Source organism: Balaenoptera musculus, chromosome 2 (genome assembly GCF_009873245.2).
Source record: "Balaenoptera musculus isolate JJ_BM4_2016_0621 chromosome 2, mBalMus1.pri.v3, whole genome shotgun sequence".
NCBI lineage: Eukaryota > Metazoa > Chordata > Mammalia > Artiodactyla > Balaenopteridae > Balaenoptera > Balaenoptera musculus.
The window spans coordinates 121610894-121629590 of record NC_045786.1 but is presented as its reverse complement, the minus strand read 5'-3'; positions in this window follow the sequence as shown (position 1 = coordinate 121629590).

Genomic DNA, 18697 nt, shown 5'->3' with positions numbered 1-18697 from the left:
AAACAGATGCCCAGGTGATTACTATGCACATTAAAGTTTCAGAAACACTGTCACAGTAGACTTTAGAAGTCTCTTCTAACTCTGATCTCCCACAACCAGAACCCGATACTCCCATTTAAATATTATAACTGGAACACATTAATAATAAATATGTTGTTGAGTCCTGCATTCTTTTTTAATTAACTGGAATAAAAATTTTTAGGAAGTTGTCAAATAATGAATAACTAATTGTAGTGACAAGAATGAGGGTTACATGAAAATTGTAGTTGACCAGGGAAAACAAATCTGATGGATGTAACATTCAGTGTGCTTACTACTAGTAAGTCGCAAAGGATGCTACTAAATAAGATCAAATGAAGCAGCTATACTGAAATCAAAGATTCACATCAAAGACAAAGGCAAGAAGAAAATCATAATGTCAAATGCAAAGTTTCATTTGAAATAGGAAGCAGAATTTTTATGCAGATTTTTGTGCAAATGATGGTGGGATAGAAAATTATGAGGTAAGTCTTACTAACATCCCTCCCTTTTGTGTTTCTGCCTCACCCTGCCTGTATGTTGTAGGGAGAACCCTGTGTCCCAGTCTCTGGGCAAAACTGCTCCAAAACAACCTCAAATAATTGACCACTGCATGATTTTGTACAAACGTCTTTAATTCTTCTCTATACTATTGCCAGAGTGACTTTTTTACTGCAAAAAAAATTATTTCCCAGATTAAACTCTTCAGTGGTCCAAACCACTTAGCAATTACACAGATCCCTTCATGAGAGGCTCATGACTTTCCAGGCCCATATCCTGCCACTTCCACATGCCCCACCACACAGCCATTCCACACTGCCAACTCAAATCATTGAGCCTTTATACTGTTCCCCCTTCCTCAAAAAGTCATTGCTCTTGCTTTCCTCTAATCTTCTGGGTGCTCATCCTCCAGGTCTCAGATTTCAGGGGATAACTCTTTCCTCTGTTCTACCAGTGTAGCAGCACTTAATATGTTGTATTTGAATTTACTGACATCTTCTTTTCTTCCACTAGGCTAATAAGTTCCTTGAGCACAGAAATGCTTTACTCATCTTTGTAACCCCAGTACCTAGTACACTGCCAGGCACTAGGTGTGTGTCTCCATTCCTGGGTCCTCTATTTTGATGAGACCTTGGTGGAGCTTTTTTTCTTTTTTTTTTTTTTTTTTAAGAAACAACCTAAATGTCCATTGACAGATGAATGGATAAAGAAAATGTGGTGTGGTGTATACACACACACACACACACACACACACACACACACACACACACACAAATGGAATATTACTCAGCCATAAAAAATAACAAAATAATGTCATTTGCAGGAACATGGATGGTCCTAGAGATTATCATACTAAGTGAAGTCATACAAATATATGATATCACTTATATGTGGAATCTAAAAAACTGATACAAATGAACTTATTTACAAAACAGAAATAGACTCACAGACATAGAAAACAAACTAATGGTTACCAAAGGGGAAAGGGGGAGCGTGAGAGAGGGACAAATTAGGAGTTTGGGATTAACAGATACATGCTACTATATATAAAATAGATAAACAAGGACCTACTGTATAGCACAGGGAACTATAATATCTTGTATAACCTATAATAGAAAAGAATCTGAAAAAGAATATATATATATTCTATATATATACATATATACGCATATATATGGACATGTATATATATAACTGAATCACTTTGCTGCACACCTGAAACACTGTAAATCAACTATACTTCAATCAAAAACAAAAAGATGTAGTGGTTAGGAGAATAGGCTCTGGATCAAACTGTCTAGGCTTAATCCTAGACAATTTATCGTGGGCTAATAATTGTTTAATCTCTCTAAGCCACAGTTTCCCAGTCTCTAAAATGAGACTAATAAAAACACCTAATCTCATTGCTGGGGTAGGGGGAAGTAAATGAAACAAAGTATGAAAAATACATATGAGGCATTTAATGTTTGTCAAATGAATGAATGAACATATATTCTCCAAACAAAACATTTAAACATCACAACATATTTTCCATTTCAGTTTGAATAAGTTGATTCTACATTTGACTAAATTCGTGAATCAGGGTCTTTGTCATTTTTTGATACAAGTGCGTCTGTCTCGTGCAAAGACTAGATTTGAAATAGTAGCAATTTTTTAGCTTGATGAAACTGAAAAATTGAAAGAGAATGCTTGCCATCTAGTGGAAACCTGTTAAATTCTAGTGTTGCTTCTGAGTTCTGGTAAACTCTTGGTTTCAAGTGAATTGTTCATTTTACATCTTTTGTGAGAAACTTCCTTCATATATTTTTTTGCATAGATTTATAGGGGGATAATGCTCTGTGGTAGAGCAAAATAACAATGATGATGAGAGCATCAGCATCCACATCATAAGTCTCAAACTATTCTTTGATCAAACAGGATCTGCTTTATAAGATAACATTATGTATATTACAGTATTTAAGTCAGGCTTGAAAGAAAATTCCAGGAAATAATCAATAAAGACACATACTTGTTTAAGGAGTTACCAGCATTTCTTCCACAGTCCCCACGTACAAGGGCCAAGAATGTAAGTAGATTTATGCTCCCAGGTTTCTATCTGGTTTTAAGGCCCAGGTTTTCTGTAAGTAGTCTCCATTTTTTTCTTTCTGCATTTATCTTTTTGTGAATGAAAGTCTGATCATGAAGTTCCAACTGATTTTGTCTTTTGAGAAATCACTTCCTTTTACCATCAAAACACACCCTAAATAATTTTTTTTTCTTAACAGATATCATGTTTCGTAAGTATTTCTTGGTTTGAGTTTAATATTACTCCTTTAATCACCATAGAGATAAAACCCTGAAGTAGCCAAGTTTTACGAAACTAACTCACATCTCAAGAAACAAATTACACTCGTAGGATCATGAGCTGTGGCAATGATGTACAGTTCTTGGGTCAAAAATGTAACTAATCTACATGTTGAATAAGGTTCCTTCTCTCTAAAAATGAAGAAACTTGACAAAGTTATGGGTGATAATTCTTAAAAGAGGCAAGTAAGTGGATTCCATAAAACTATTTGAAAGGTTAATAGTTTTAAAATATCATGAGGCAGGAGCTATGGTTACGAGAGGAAAAAAAAGTGCCAGTGAGACAGGTAGATATGTATTTGTGCAAAGCATAGAGTAGACAATGGTTCCCAGGACCGTCTATCTTTCAGCATGACCTTTAAGTGAGGCTAGTTTTTACTTTCATCTGCATACTGAACTGACTTATCCATAAACCAAGCTTGAGTTTTTTAGTTACCCTTCAGGTAGTCATAGAGAATCCCCCAAAGAATCATAGGCATGAGATGAGGGAAGGGCACTGATATCACTACGCCATGGGGGGTCTATGATACCTACTCATGAAGCATGTTTATGCCATCTGGTCATGCTTATACTTACTCCCAAATGTACCACTTCCATCTTGCAATGTACTGTTGCTGGGCCTGTCTGACCTTATCACTTGGGGAGTCTGACAGGACTCAGTTCTAGACAGAAAGTCACCTGATGCTCCATGGCCAGGCATCCTGCCTCCACCAGGGACCGGGGCATATCAAAAGGCACATAATTCTCCACTGAAAATGGCATGGCCTTGCTCCAGAACTCAAAGGGCTTACATTATGATTTGCCCATGGGGGCCTGCCACAAACTTCATGCAGCATCTTTTCTCACCAACACCTTTAACATCATAGAGTCTGCCCAATTGTATGACCCAAGTGGCAGGGCTGCTTGCACCACAGCCTGGACCTGTTGCTGAACTCTTTCCTACTCTAGATCCCAATTAAAGTTGTTAGCCTTTTATGTATATGGGCCAGAGAAGTATTCCTAGGTATAGAATTATGCTGTCTCCAGAACTCAAGAGCCCACCAGGTACTGGACTTTCTTCATAATTTAAAGATGCAATAATTTGTCTTTTACTTTGGAAGAGATATCCAGGCATAGCACTGATCAAGAATCTCTAAAATATTACAGATGTGGCAGGCATTTGAATCTTCATAGAATGTCTCCCACATTCCCGCACCATGTCTTATCAATGCCCCCACTGTGCTATTTCTTGCAAACCCAATCCAATCAACATAATGTCATCAAAGTAATTAATTAAAGTTGTATAGTGCCGAATGTCAAAATGGTCCATATCTTCTCAGACTATATTATGACAGAAGGCAGGAGACTTAAAACGGCCCTGGATAGGGACTTCCCTGGTGCCTCAGTGGTTAAGAATCTGCCTGCCAATGCAGGGTACATGGGTTCGAGCCCTAGTCTGGGAACATCCCACATGCTGCAGAGCAACTAAGCCCGTGCACCACAACTACTGAGGCTGCGTGCCACAACTACTGAAGCCTGCATGCCTAGAGCCCATGCTCCACAACGAGAGAAGCCACAGCAATGAGAAGCCCACGCACCACAAGGAAAAGTAGTCCCCACTTGCCGCAACTAGAGAAAGCTGCGCGCAGCAACAAAGACCCAATGCAGCAAAAAGTAAATAACTAAATAAATTTATTTAAAAAAAAATCTGCCCTGGACAAACCTATAAATGGATATTATTATGCATTCCATATGACTCTAAACTGTTGGATTTTTTTCTGGTTTTTTTCCTGGGTAAAAGGAAATATTTTGGATCACCTTCCGCCTTTGGCTGAATGGATGTTTCTTAGTTCTGTTCCTCATTACACCTGGTCAAAGTGTCATTAATTCTGTGTTATGTAAGTCCCCCTATGTGGGTATCACACTTGCTAATACTAGTCAGACCCAATTATCATTCAAAATATGTCAGTTAATCACAAGAGGGACCATCTGAGATTAGGAATAAAATAGGTCAAGTGTATAACTACCAGAACAAAAGAAAACTCAAAAATATTTCCTCTACTGCAATTATTACCATGAGATACCTCAAGATCTTTTTTTTTTTTAGAAATTTCATGTAATGTCTGAAACATTTATATTAACATATTTCCATACACATAACCCAATGAAAGTTTAATATTAGTTGTTTTGTTTGTTTGTTTTTTTATACTGCAGGTTCTTATTAGGCATCAATTTTAAACACATCAGTGTATACATGTCAATCCCAATTGCCCAATTCAGCACACCACCATCCCCACCCCACCGCAGTTTTCCCCCCTTGGTGTCCATATGTCTGTTCTCTACATCTCTGTCTCAACCTCTGCCCTGCAAACCGGCTCATCTGTACCATTTTTCTAGGTTCCACATACATGCATTAATATACGATATTTGTTTTTCTCTTTCTGACTTACTTCACTCTGTATGACCGTCTCTAGATCCATCCACGTCTCAACAAATGACTCAATTTCGTTCCTTTTTATGGCTGAGTAATATTCCATTGTATATATGTACCACATCTTCTTTATCCATTCGTCTGTCGATGGGCATTTAGGTTGCTTCCATGACCTGGCTCTTGTAAATAGTGCTGCAATGAACATTCGGGTGCACGTGTCTTTTTGAATTACGGTTTTCTCTGGGTATATGCCCAGTAGTGGGATTGCTGGGTCATATGGTAATTCTATTTTTAGTTTTTTAAGGAACCTCCATATTGTTCTCCATAGTGGCTGTATCAATTTACATTCCCACCAACAGTGCAAGAGGGTTCCCTTTTCTCCACACCCTCTCCAGCATTTGTTGTTTGTAGATTTTCTGATGATGCCCATTCTAACTGGTGTGAGGTGATACCTCATTGTAGTTTTGATTTGCATTTCTCTAATAATTAGTGATGTTGAGCATCTTTTCATGTGCTTCGTGGCCGTCTGTATGTCTTCTTTGGAGAAATGTCTATTTAGGTCTTCTGCCCATTTTTGGATTGGGGTGTTTGTTTCTTTAATATTGAGCTGAATGAGCTGTTTATATATTTTGGAGATTAATCCTTTGTCTGTTGATTCGTTTGCAAATATTTTCTCCCATTCTGAGGGTTGTCTTTTCGTCTTGTTTATGGTTTCCTTTGCTGTGCAAAAGCTTTGAAGTTTCATTAGGTCCCACTTGTTTATTTTTGTTTTTATTTCCATTACTCTAGGAGGTGGATCAAAAAAGATCTTGCTGTGATTTATGTCAAAGAGTGTTGTTCCTATGTTTTCCTCTAAGAGTTTTATAGTGTCCCGTCTTGCATTTAGGTCTCTATTCCATTTTGAGTTTATTTTTGTGTATGGTGTTAGGGAGTGTTCTAATTTCATTCTTTTACATGTAGCTGTCCAGTTTTCCCAGCACCACTTATTGAAGAGACTATCTTTTCTCCACTGTGTATCTTTGCCTCCTTTGTCATAGATTAGTTGACCATAGGTGCGTGGGTTTATCTCTGGGCTTTCTATCTTGTTCCATTGATCTATGTTTCTGTTTTTGTGCCAGTACCATATTGTCTTGATTGCTGTAGCTTTCTAGTATAGTCTGAAGTCAGGGAGTCTGATTCCTCCAGCTCCATTTTTTTCCCTCAAGACTGCTTTGGCTATTCGGGGTCTTTTGTGTCTCCATACAAATTTTAAGATGATTTGTTCTAGCTCCGTAAAAAATGCGATTGGTAATTTGATAGGGATTGCATTGAATCTGTAGATTGCTTTGGGTAGTATAGTCATTTTCACGTTGATTCTTCCAATCCAAGAACATGGTATATCTCTCCATCTGTTGGTATCATCTTTAATTGCTTTCATCAGTGTCTTATAGTTTTCTGCATACAGGTCTTTTGTCTCCCTAGGTAGGTTTATTCCTAGGTATTTTATTCTTTTTGTTGCAATGGTAAATGGGAGTGTTTCCATAATTTCTCTTTCAGATTTTTCCTCATTAGTGTATAGGAATGCAAGAGATTTCTGTGCATTAATTTTGTATCCTGCAACTTTACCATATTCATTAATTAGCTCTAGCAGTTTTCTGGTGGCAGTTTTAGGATTCTCTATGTATAGTATCATGTCATCTGGAAACAGTGACAATTTTACTTCTTCTTTTCCAATTTGGATTCCTTTTATTTCTTTTTCTTCTCTGATTGTCGTGGCTAAGAAGCCCAAAACTGTGTTGAATAATAGTGGCAAGAGTGGACATCCTTGTCTTGTTCCTGATCTTAGAGGAAATGTTTTCAGGTTTTCACCATTGAGAATGATGTTTGCCGTGGGTTTGTCATATATAGCCTTTATTATGTTGAGGTAGGTTCCCTCTATGCCCACTTTCTGGAGAGTTTTTATCATAAATGGGTGTTGAATTTTGTCAAAAGCTTTTTCTTCATCTATTGAGATGATCATATGGCTTTCATTCTTCAATTTGTTAATATGGTGTATCACATTGATTGATTTGCGTATATTGAAGAATCCTTGCATCCCTGGGGTAAATCCCACTTGGTCATGGTGTATGATCCTTTTAATGTGTTGTTGGATTCTGTTTGCTAGTATTTTGTTGAGGACTTTTGCATCTATATTCATCAGTGATATTGGTCTGTAATTTTCTTTTTTTGGAGTATCTTTGTCTGGTTTTGGTATCAGGGTGATGGTGGCCTCATAGAATGAGCTTGGGAGTGTTCCTCCCTCTGCAGTTTTTTGGAAGAGTTTGAGAAGGATGGGTGTTAGCTCTTCTCTAAGTGTTTGATAGAATTCACCTGTGTAGCTATCTGGTCCTGGACTTTTGTTTGTTGGAAGATTTTTAATCACAGTTTCAATTTCATTATTTGTGATTGTTCTGTTCATGTTTTCCATTTCTTCCTGGCTCACTCTTGGAAGGTTATACCTTTCTAAGGATTTGTCCATTTCTTCCAGGTTGTCCATTTTATTGGCATAGAGTTGCTTATAGTAGTCTCTTAGGATGCTTTGTATTTCTGTGGTATCCATTGTAACTTCTCCTTTTTCATTTCTAATTTTATTGATTTGAGTCTTCTCTCTCTTTTTCTTGATGAGTCTGGCTAAAGGTTTATCAATTTTGTTTATCTTCTCAAAGGACCAGCTTTTAGTTTTATTGATCTTTGCTACGGTTTTCTTTGTTTCTATTTCATTTATTTCTGCTCTGATCTTTATGATTTCTTTCCTTCTACTAACTTTGGGTTTTGTTTGTTCTTTCTCTAATTCCTTTAGGTGTAAGTTTAGATTGTTTATTTGAGATATTTCTTGTTTCTTGAGGTAGGATTGTATTGCTATAAACTTCCCTCTTAGAAGTGCTTTTGCTGCATCCCATAGGTTTTGGATCATCGTGTTTTTGTTGTCATTTGTTGCTAGGTATTATTTTATTTCCTCAGTGATCTCTTGGTTATTTAGTAACATATTGTTTAGCCTCCATTTGTTTGTGTTTTTACGTTTTTTCCCCCCTGTAATTGATTTCTAATCTCATAGCATTGTGGTCAGAAAAGATGCTTCATATGATTTCAGTTTTCTTAAATTTACCGAGGCTTGATTTGTGACCCAAGATGTGATCTATCCTGGAGACTGTTCCGTGTGCACTTGAGAAAAAAGTGTAATCTGCTGTTTTCGGATGGAATGTCCTACAAATATCAATTAAATCTATCTAGTCTATTGTGTCATTTAAAGTTTGTGTTTGGGCTTTCCAGGTGGTGCAGTGGTTGAGAATCTGCCTGCCAATGCAGGGGACATGGGTTCAAGCCCTGCTCTGGGAAGATCCCACATGCCGCGGAGCAACTAGGCCTGTGAGCCACAATTACTGAGCCTGCGCGTCTGGAGCCTGTGCTCCACAACAAGAGAGGCCGCGATAATGAAAGGCCCACGCACCATGATGAAGAGTGGCCCCCACTTGCCGCAACTAGAGAAAGCCCTCGCACAGAAACGAAGACCCAACACAGCCATAAATAAATAAATAAATAAACCCAAAGTTTAAAAACAAAAAAAAAAGCTTGTGTTTCCTTATTAATTTTCTGTCTGGATGATCTGTCCATTGGTGTAAGTGAGGTGTTAAAGTCCCCCACTATTGTGTTACTGTCGATTTCCTCTTTTATAGCTGTTAGCATTTGCCTTATGTATTGAGGTGCTCCTATGTTGGGTAAATATATATTTGTAATTGTTATATCTTCTTGGATTGATCCCTTGATCATTATGTAGTGTCTTTCCTTGTCTCTTGTAACTTTCTTTATTTTAATGTCTATTTTATCTGATATGAGTATTGCTACTCCGGCTTTCTTTTGATTTCCATTTGCAACAAAATCTTTTTCCATCCCCTCACTTTCAGTCTGTATGTGTCCCTAGGTCTGAAGTGGGCCTCTTGTAGACAGCATAAATATGGGTCTTGTTTTTGTATCCATTCAGTGAGCCTGTGCCTTTTGGTTGGATCATTTACTCCATTCACATTTAAGGTAATTATCAATATGTATGTTCCTATTACCGTTTTCTTAATTTTTGAGGGTTTGTTTTTGTAGGTCCTTTTCTTCTCTTGTGTTTCCCACTTAGAGAAGTTTCTTTCGCATTTGTTGTAGAGCTGGTTTGGTGGTGCTGAATTCTCTTAGCTTTTGCTTGTCCGTAAAGCTTTGGATTTCTCTGTCGAATCGGAATGAGATCCTTGCCAGGTAGAGTAATCTTAGTTGTAGGTTCTTCCCTTTCATCACTTTAAATATATCGTGCCACTCCCTTCTGGCTTGCAGAGTTTCTGCTCAGAAATCAGCTGTTAACCTTATGGGAGTTCCCTTGTATGCTATTTGTTGTTTTTCCCTTGTTGCTTTTAATAATTCTTCTTTGTCTTTAATTTTTGTCAATTTGATTACTATGTGTCTCAGCGTGTTTCTCCTTGGGTTTATCCTGCCTGGGACTCTCTGTGCTTCCTGGACTTGGGTGACCATTTCTTTTTCCATGTTAGGGAAGTTTTCGACTAAAATCTCTTCAAATATTTTCTCAGGTCCGTTCTCTCTCTCTTCTCCTTCTGGGACCCCTATAATGAGAATGTTGGTGCATTTAATGTTCTACCAGAGGTCTCTTAGGCTGTCTTCATTTCTTTTCATTCTTTTTTCTTTATTCTGTTCCATGACAGTGAATTCCACCATTCTGTCTTCCATGGCACTTATCCATTCTTCTGCCTCAGTTATTCTGCTATTGATTCCTTCTAGTGTATTTTTCATTTCAGTTATTGTATTGTTCATCTCTGTTTGTTTGTTCTCTAATTCTTCTAGGTGTTTGTCCTTTAATTCTTGTAGGTCTTTGTTAAATATTTCTTGCATCTTCTCGATCTTTGCCTCCATTCTTTTTCTTAGGTCCTAGATCATCTTCACTATCATTTTTCTGAATTCTTTTTCTGGAAGGTTGCCTATCTCCACTTCATTTAATTATTTTTCTGGGGTTTCACCTTGTTCATTCATCTGGTACATAGTCCTCTCTCTGCCTTTTTATTTTGTCTGTGAATGTGGTTTTCATTCCACAGGCTGCAGCACTGTAGTTCTTGCTTCTGCAGTCTGCCCTCTGGTGGATGAGCTTAATTTCTCTTTCTTATAGTTCGCTATTAGTGTATAGAAACACAACAGATTCTTGTGTATTGATTTTGTATCCCAAGTTACTGAATTCGTTTCTTAATTCTAACAGTTTTTTGTTGGAGTCTTTAGGGAGTTTTTACATATACTATCATGTCATCTGTAAATAGTGACAGCTTTATTTCTTCCTTTCCAATTTCAATGCCTTTATTTATTTTTCTTGCCTACTTGCTCTGGCTAGGACTTCTAATACTATGTTGAACAAAGGTGGTGAGAGTAGGCATCCTTGTCTTGTTCCTGATCTTAGAAGAAAAGCTTTCGAATCTTCACCATTGAGTATGATGTTAGTTGTGAACTTGTCGTATATGGCCTGAATTACGTTGGCATATGTTCGCTCTCTACCAGTTCTGTTGAGAGTTTTTATCATAAGTGGATGTTGATTTTTGTCAAAAGCTTTTTCTGCAACTATGGAGATAATCATATCATTTTTATCCTTCATTTTGTTAATGGGGTGAGTACATTAACTGATTTGGGTATTTGAACAATACTTGCATCTCTGGAATAAATCACACTCAGTCGTGGTGTATGATCCTTTTGATGTATTGTTGAATTCAGTTTGCTAATATTTTTTGAGGGTTTCTGCAACTATATACATCAGGGATACTGGTCTATAATTTTCTTTCTGGTGGTGCCCTTGTCTGGTTTTGGTATCAAGGTAATGGTGGCTTCATAAAATGAGTTTGGAAGAGTTCCCTCCTCTTCTATTTTTTGGAAGAGTTTGAGAAGGATTAGTACTAATTCTTCTTTAATGTTTCGTAGAATTCACCAGTTAAGCTGTCTGGTCCTGAACTGTTTTTGTTAGGAGGTTTTTGAATACTGATTCAATCTCCTTCCTAGTAATCAGTCTGTTCAGATTTTCTATTGCTTCATTATTTAGTTGGTAAGTTCTATGTTTCTAGGAATCTATCTGCTTCTTCCAGGATGTCCAATTCGTTGGCATATAATTGTTCATAGTAGTCTCTTATGATCCTTTGTATTTCTGTAGTGTCGGTTGTAACATCTCTTTTATTTCTGATTTTTTGAGGGGGATTTTGGTTTGTTTTGTTTGTTTTGGGAGGCTTTTTGTTTTTTATGAAGTATAGCTAATTTACAATGTTGTGTTAGTTTGACGTGTACAGCGAAGTGATTCATTTATACATATATATATATATATGTATAACTTTTTCAGATTCTTTTCCTTTATAGGTTATTACAAGATATTGAGTATAGTTCCCTGTGCTATACACTAAGTCCTTGTTGCTTATTTTTTATATATAGTAGTGTTATCTATTAATCCCAAATTTCTAATTTATCTCCCCACCTCCACTTTCCCCTTTGGTAACCATAAGTTTGTTTTCTATGTCTGTGAATCTATTTCTGTTTTATAAATAAGTTCATTTGTATCATTTTTTTAGATTACACGTAAAAGTGACATCCTATGATATATCTTTTCTTGACTTACTTCACTTAATATGATAATCTCTTGGTCCATCCATGTTGCTGCAAATGGCATTATTTCATTCTTTTTATGGTTGAATAATATTCCATTGTATATATACCACATCTTCTTTATCCATTCATCTGTTGATGGACATTTAGGTTGCTTCTGTGTCTTGGCTATTGTAAATAGTGCTGCTATGAACACTGGGGTGTTGTATCCTTTTGAATTAGAGTTTTCTCTGAATATATGCCCAGGATAGGGATTGCAGCACCATGTACTAACTATATTTTTAGTTTCTTGAGGAACCTCTATACTGTTCTCCATGGTGGCTGCACCAATTTACATTCCCACCAACACTGTAGGAGGGTGCTTTTTCTCCACACCCCCACACCCTCTCCAGCATTTATTATTTGTAGACTGTTTGATGTTGGTCATTCTGACCAGTGTGAGGCGATACCTCATTGTAGTTTTGATTTGCATTTCTCTGATAATTAGTGATGTTGAGCATCTTCTCATGTGTTTGTTGGCCATCTGTATGTCTTCTCTGGAGAAATGTCTATTTAGATCTTCTCCCCATTTTTTGATAAGGTTTTTTTTTTTTTTTTTGGTATTACGCTGTATGAGTTGTTTGTATATTTTGGAAATTAATCCCTTGTCAGTTGCATCATTTGCAAATATTTTCTCCCATTCTGTAGGTTGTCTTTTCATTTTGTTTATGGTTTCCTCTTCTGTGAAAAAGCTTTTTAGTTTAATTAGGTCCCATTCGTATATTTTTGTTTTTATTTTCATTACTCTAGGAGACAGATCCAAAAAGATATTGCTGTGATTTATGTCAAAGTGTGTTTTGCCTATGTTTTCCTCTAGGGATTTTATAGTATCTGTCTTACTGTTAGTTCTTTAATCCATTTTGAGTCTATTTTTGTATATGGTGTTAGAAAATATTCTAATTTCTTTCTTTTACATGTAGGTGTCCAGTTTTCCCAGCACCACTTATTGAAGAGACTGTCTTTTCTGCATTGTATATTCTTGCCTCCTTTATCATAGATTAATTGATCATAGGTAGGTGGGTTTATTTCTGGACTTTCTATCCTGTTCCGTTGATATGTATGTCTGGCTTTGTGCCAGTACTATAATGTTTTGATTACTGTAGCTTTGTAGTATAGTCTGAAGTCAGGGAGCCTGATTCCTCCAGCTCCATTTTTCTTTCTCAAGATTGTTTTGGCTATTCGGGGTCTTTTGTGTTTCCATACAAATTGTAAAATTTTTTGTTCTAGTTCTGTGAAAAATACCACTGGTTATTTGATAGGGATTGCACTGAATCTGTGGATTGCCTTGGGTGGTATAATCATTTTAACATCATTGATTCTTCCAATCCAAGAACACAATATATCTTTCCATCTGTTTCTGTTGTCTTCAATTCCTTTCATCATAGTCTTATAGTTTTCAGAGTACAGGTCTTTGGCCTCCTTAGGTAGGTTTATTCCTAGGTTTTTTATTCTTTTTGATGTGATAGTAAATGGAATTGTTTCCTTAATTTCTCTTTCTGATCTTTTGTTGTCAGTGTATAGAAATGCAACATATTTCTGTGTATTAACTTTGTATTCTGCAACTTTAGTGAATTCATTGATGAGCTCTAGCAGTTTTCTGGTGGCATCTTTATGATTATCTATGTATAGTATCATGTCATCTGCAAACAGTGACAATTTCACTTCTTCTTTTCCAATCTGTATTCCTTTTATTTCTTTTTCTTCTCTGACTGCTGTGGCTAGGACTTCCATAACTATGTTGAATAAAAGTGGCAAGAATGGGCATCCTTGTCTTGTTCCTGATCTTAGAAGAAATGCTTTCAGCTTTTCACCATTGAGTATGATGTTAGTTGTGATTTTTGTCATATATGGCCTTTATTATGTTGAGGTAGGTTCCCTCTATGCCCTCTTTTTGGAGAGTTTTTATCATAAATGGATGTTGAATTTGATCAAAACCTTTTTCTGCATCTACTGAGATAATCATACGGTTTTTATTCTTCAATTTGTTAGTGTGGTGTATCACACTGATTGATTTGCGGTTATTGAAAAATCCTTGCAACCTTCTTGATCATGGTGTATTATTCTTTTAATATATTGCTGGACTTGATTTGCTAGTATTTTGTTGAGTATTTTTGCTTTTATGTTCATCAGTGATATTGGCCTGTAATTTTCTTTTTTGTGGTTTCCTTGTCTGGTTTTGATATCAGGTTAATGGTGGTCTCATAGAATGAATTCAAAAGTGTTCCTTCCTCTGCAATTTTCTGGAATAATGTCAGAAGGATAAGTGTCTACTCTTCTCTAATTATTTGGTAGAATTTGCCTGTGAAGCCATCTGGTCCTGGACTTTTGTTTGATGAGATTTTTTAATCACAGATTCAGTTTCAGTACTTGTAATTAGTCTGTTCATATTTTCTATTTTTTCCTGGTTCAGTCTTGGGAGATTGTACCTTTCTAAGAATTTGTCCATTTCTTCTAGGTTGTTCATTTTATTGGCATAGAGTTGCTTGTAGTAGTCTCTTATGGTCCTTTGTATTTCTGTAGTGTCAGTTGTAATTTCTCCTTTTTCATTTCTGATTTTCTTGATTTGGGCCCTGTCTCTTTGTTCCTTGATGAGTCTAGGTAAAGGTTTATCAATTTTGTTTATCTTTTCAAAGAACCAGCTTTTAGCTTCATTAATCTTTCCTGTTTTCTTCATGTCTATTTCATTTATTTCTGCTCTGATCTTTATGTTTTCTTTCCTTCTACTAACTTTGGGCTTTGTTTGTTCTTCTTTTTCTAGTTCCTTTAAGTGTAAGGTTAGGTTGTTTATTTGAGATTTTCTTGTTTCCTGAGGTAAGACAGTATTGTTATAAACTTCCCTCTGAGAACTGCTTTTGCTGTGTCCCATAGGTTTTGGATCGTCATGTTTTCATTTTCATTTGTCTCTAGGTATTTTTTATATCCTCTTTGATTTCTTCAATGATCCATTGGTTCTTTAGTAGCATATTGTTTAGCCTCCACATATTTGTGTTTTTTGCAGTTTTTTTCTTGTAGTTGATTTCTAATTTCATAACGTTGTGGTTGGAAAATATGTTTGATATGATTTCAGTTTCATTAATCTTTTCTACTATCTTTTTAGTCTCTTTTTCACTTATTTCAGCTCTAATCTTTTAAATTGCCTTCCTTCTACTACCTTTTGGCTTGGTTTGTTCCTCTTTTACCCTTTCATTGGGGTGTAGAGTTAGGGAGACTTTTCTTGTTTCTTGAGATAGGCATTTATCACTATGAACTTCCCTCTTAGAACTGGTTTTCCTGCGTCCATAAATTTTGGTATATTATATTTCCATTTTCATTTGTCTCAGGGTATTTTTTAAAATCTCTTTTGATTTCTTCTTTGAGCCACTGGTTGCTCAGTAGCATGTTGTTTAATCTCCACATATCTGTAAATTTTCCAGTTTTCTTCATGTAATTGATTCTAGATTCATATCATTGTGGTTGGAAAAGATACTTGATATGATTTCCATCCTCCTAAATTTATTAAAATTTGTTTTGTGGCCTAAATATGATCTATCCTGGAGAATGTTCCATGTGCACTTGAGAAGATTGTGAAGTCTCTTGCTTTTGGATGAAATGTTCTGGATATATCTGTTAAGTCCATCTGGTATAAGGTGTTGTTTAAAACCAATGTTTCCTTATTTATTTTCTGTCTAGACGATCTATCCACTGATGTAAGTGGGGTATTAAAATCACCTACTATTATTGTATTGCTATCTATTTATCTCTTCAGGTCTGTTAATATTTGCTTTATACATTAGCAAACATTATAAGAACTGTTTCTTATTCTCTTTACTAATTGGAATAGAAAAGAATGCATTTTCCAACTCAATGGCCACTCACCACATACCTGAGGCCAAACTAATCTATTCTAGCAAAGGTTCTTCATCAAGCACATGAAATTATCTTTATATTTATAGTACACTTTGAACCAAAACATACTCACTGTTTCAACTTTGGACAATAGTTGTCTCTGGCTTTTATTTTGCAAGGGAAGAAAAACATCTGCAGAAGAAAATCCCCAGAACTCAGCTGAAATAAATTTTACTTTTGTTCTTTTCTCAGCTCCCAAGGTTAGATAATCATAAACAAAACCTAAGGAAATACCTTCTACAAATACTCTTTTTAAGATGACTCAGGTTAAAAAACATGCAGTAGGTGAAAAGTGGGGAGAGGCTTTAAAAAGTAAAACAGCAAAAGATAAGATGTGTTTAAACATTTTTTTAAACTGCACAAGGGCACTGAAATGGCTGAGTGGGACTGTGTTGAACAATTATTTGGGCATGCATAGATATGACAGTCATTGATATTCTAATCTAAACTATTGTACAGACATAAACCATTTCAAAGAAAAGAATTCTCTCACTTTTTAAAGCCTTCCAAAAGAAAAAACCTGTAAGTTTCATGTCATCTGTCAGGAAGCTTCTTTTTTTAATAAGGGTGCCCACTCCTTCTGTCACTAGGAAAGTGTATACTGACCTGTCTGAGTCCATTCCCAGAGTATAAGTCTTCGCAGGAAACAGAAGGGGCACTCAGCTGAGGTTTGAAGATATTTTAATAAAGAGACTATCTACATATGTGTGAAAAGAGCTAAGAGATTCAATAGGCATGTTGAGTACTCTGGGACTGTTACCACTTCTAGGCCTGAAGGGACAAGCTGGAGCTGGAATGATGGAGGAATTGAGGAAACAGAAATCTGTACTTGTAGAACTGCAGCCACAGCCAGAACACAGCTCCAAGGCAGCAATGGAGAGAAGGAAGGAATACCCTGATCTCTCCTCTCTCCCTCCTCTTACCCTTCAACCCCTTGCTGGTGCTTCCCATTGCCCAAACCAACTGAAAGCAAGAGGACAAGAAAGTCTAGGAAATGCAGTTTCTCTGGATCCATCCCCAGGGACAAAGAGTAGGGTGGAGAAGTGTGGAAAATAAACCTGGGAAAGGGGAGCAGGGGAAACAGAAAATAACCAACCCAGCACTCAAATATCTTACCTATTAATGGCTAATTGTAGCAAGTATAAAATGACCCATGTCCTGTTCTTCTTAAAAGGTGTCCCTGAGGAGTATCATCTCCAAGGTTCAATGATGCACATGTCCCAGTATTGAGTTGCCACCTCTCACCAGAGCAGAAACAAACTAAGTCTCTAACAGCATTCTGACATCCTTTGATTACATTAGTCAACTACCTACTTGCCGCATCTACTCTGCTTCAAAGGGACAAGTCACAACCAACTTTTTTCTGAATCTCTCCACTGCTTTGAATATTAGGTTTTAACTAGATACTCTATTGTAAGCCATAATATTTTATGACAAAGTAGTTATATCAGTTTGGGGAAACTAAATATTTTAGGGTGGGAACTAAATCCAACTCACATGTGAAAACATTAACCAGAGATAAATGTGTATGGATGCCACAAAAATATAACATGAATTAAAAGCATCAGTTCTTAAAAACCACTTTTACCAAAAATAAACATTTCACGTAATTTGAAACAAAAGAGCAAAGGAAAATCAAAAGAGCTATTTGATAGGGAAATGACTCAAATAAACATACTTTAAGACATATACATTATATGGAAAAGAATATGAAAAAGAATATATATATATATGTGTAACTGAATCACTTTGTTGTACAGTAGAAACTAACACAACACTGTAAATCAACTATACCTCAATTTTAAAAAGGCATATACATTACATAAAATAATGGGAGTTTTCTTCCCATATTCAAAAAATGGCACAAAAATGTAAAGTTATTGCCATTTAAGCTACATTACCCGTTTGAATTATTTTACTCTTCACATAATAATCACTGAAATAGTACATTCTGTAGGACACTTTTGTTGACAAATTAGCAACTGAAACTATCATTAATTTTGCAAGTATGAAGTACTTGAGGGACTTGGGTCCTAGGACAAGCACATTATACTACTATTTGCTTTCAGAAGGCTCCCTGTGAGAGCCCTGTTTGCAGAAAGTGCCACATCATGGTTAAGAGCATGAATTCTGGAAATAGATGCCCAGCTCTGCCAGTTGTGTGTCCTTAGGCAAGGATACTTAACTTCTCTGTACCTCAATTTCCCCATCTATAAAATGGGTAAATAACTGCCTCATGGGAGGTTGTGAAGACTAAATGAGTCAATTCATGTAAAGTGCTTTCAGAAGTGTTGTGAATAAATACACAAAACATATTAGCTATTGTTATCATAGTTATCCTCTCCCTCATGCTTAAGACTACTCCTTGGAAGAGCTAAGTGATTATCAGGGGACAGGATCTCTTTTTGCCATACTCTCATTTCTTTATCCTACAAATTAACCCTACTCTCAATACAAGCATTGATTTCAAAGGAGAGCACAAATATTACTAAACAGAAACATTGATTCTATCAGGAACTGCAGTTGGGCTACAATAAACAGACATAAATAAGTTTAAGCATACAAGGACTTGTTCTTTCCTGTAAGGATACAGAGCTGATATGGTGGCTCCACAGAAAGCATCAGGCACCTTGCTCATTCTATCATCTCAACCATCCTCGGTGAAAGGCTTTCACCCTCAAAGTCACCTCATGAACCAGGATGACTGCTGAGCTCTAGCTGTCACATTCACATTCCAAACAGCAGAAAAGGCAAATGAGTCTTCTCCCAACCAAACCAGTTCCCACTGAGAAACTTCCCAGAGATCCCACACATCACTTCCACTGAACTTAGTCAGTTGGTCACATCTACCTGCAAATAAGTCTGGAA